This window comes from Echinops telfairi, unplaced genomic scaffold (genome assembly GCF_000313985.2).
Source record: "Echinops telfairi isolate 266 unplaced genomic scaffold, ASM31398v2 ScPeMD7_3533;HRSCAF=4204_1, whole genome shotgun sequence".
Classification (NCBI taxonomy): domain Eukaryota; kingdom Metazoa; phylum Chordata; class Mammalia; order Afrosoricida; family Tenrecidae; genus Echinops; species Echinops telfairi.
In genome coordinates, this window is record NW_022107432.1 from 22,768,804 (window position 1) to 22,770,746 (window position 1,943).

The window sequence follows — 1,943 nt, forward strand, 5'->3', positions numbered from 1 at the left end:
AGATTTACCTATCCTGGATTTCATGTAAAGAATATCATATTAAGAACAACCACCACCACAGCAAAATAAAACAGAAAAACCTCAATAAAAAGAGCAGAAAATAATGAAACAAGCCATCAATGGGTCAGAAAGGAAAACAAGGGGTAAGATGCTGAATTTTAACTAAATCTACTTTTTTATGGACTTTCTCTGAGGACAAGACTGTTCACGTTCCTGGTCAATGATCTGAAGGCTTACTCCACGTGGGTTGCTGCAAATGGATTTGAGACTTTCATTGTTATCCACAGCATTCTGCAAACTGAGCGTTCAGAATTTAAGCTCTACTACAATCCCCCTCCTCTGATTTTGGATTTTATTATTTACAATCCTTGGATCATACAGGTTGATGTGCTCCTTCCACCTGACATCTCACTTAGATGGCTGCTTGTTCTTTTGAAACAACAATGTAATATTTATTTTATACAGTTGAGCTGGGCACATAGTGAAGCGATAAAAATTCCAAATAATGATCTCTAAAGGAAATAATTTGTTTACATGTTTTTCCATATGCATGATTCTGGAAAGTTTTGGAACTATTGAATAGAGCTCCTTTCTTGATCATTTCTTGGTACTGCCAGTCCTTGCAATCAGGTCGGTTGGTTCCTGCAATTTCACTTTATCTGTTTTGCATTGTAGTCTCCCGGCAGCAGTAAACCTGGAGAATTCCTGATCAATGAATTCCACACCAATAACAAAGGCTTCTGCCATATAGCCAAGGGTTAGTGATCTATAAGATTCCAGCAACTGGCTGTAGGCATGGATTCTCATCTCTTACGTAGTCCTCATAATGAGAAACAAAGAGTCGGTCTTTTTTCATTTCTTCTCCAATAGCTAATGACTGGAGAAAAAACTGAGTGATGGCATTCATCGAGTGAAAACAGATACTGCTAAACCTCTAAAAGACTATGCAGTACTGCAAGAACTTCTGTTCCTTTAATAACCTTTTCCCTGAGATCTGGTCTTTCTAAGGAGAGCATGCTGATAGGGACAGAGTAAATCACGAAGGTCTTATAATCCAAACATTCATAGGATAAATGTTGAAACTGTGTCAAGAAAGAGTTCAGCTGCCTGTTTGAAATAACCACAATAACCACACAATAGAGGCCTCAGTCTACTTTTAGGCACCAGGAGCCCGGGTAGTGTTGTGGTTACCTTTGGGCTGTGATCAGCATGGTCTGCACCAGCAGCTCCGCGGGAGCAAGCCTGGGCTTTCTACTCTCGTCAACAGTTACAGTCCCGGAAACCCACAGGGGGGTTACTGTGAGTTAGCATGGACTCGATGGCCGTGAGTTTTGGTTTAAAGTTTTGGTTTAAACTCTCTCCTGCTACAGGCTCCTACTTTCTCTATCAAGTGTGTCGCCTTTTCTGTGTTTGGGGTGATGGGATCATTATCCTTGTTAAATTGGCCAATCCTGCGGAGACTGGACACACTAACCAGTCAGTGACCCAGTGGCCCTCAGAGCTCCTTCCTGGTCGCCTCTCCTGCAGAGGTCCTGAGCTTTGGTCACCATTGCTTCTGGGCTTTCCCTCGTCCCAAGATTCTTCTCTGCAACTTCCAGCATATCATCCAAAGGTTCCAACTGTTCTCCATTTACTTTCTTCACTGTATTGAGCAGGTCATGTCCACCATGTCCACTCAAGGAATCTACACAAGGCTTCGAAACAGGGAGCCATGTTGTCCCGGACAGCCATCCTGTGGACTGCACCCCCCAAAAGCCTAATCAAGCTGAACAGGAGGTATAGCTGCAGGAAGGTCAGGGTTCTAGGGCCCATCCTGAGGTTCCAGGCATGAAGAACAGCAATTCAGTCCACAGGTGTGGCGGCATCCTGGCTGCTTGTTTTCAAATAAGCCTTTAGGATGCCAGATGCTGGTTTTTTTTTCTGATAGCCAGGCACCATCTCAT

The 1,943-nt window shown here is 43.3% G+C and overlaps 1 pseudogene; it reads right to left on the reverse strand.

Annotated features, from left to right (window-relative positions):
* Positions 1-233: 233 nt before the first annotated feature.
* On the reverse strand, positions 234-1,731 carry LOC101653579 (annotated as a pseudogene).
* Positions 1,732-1,943: the final 212 nt, after the last annotated feature.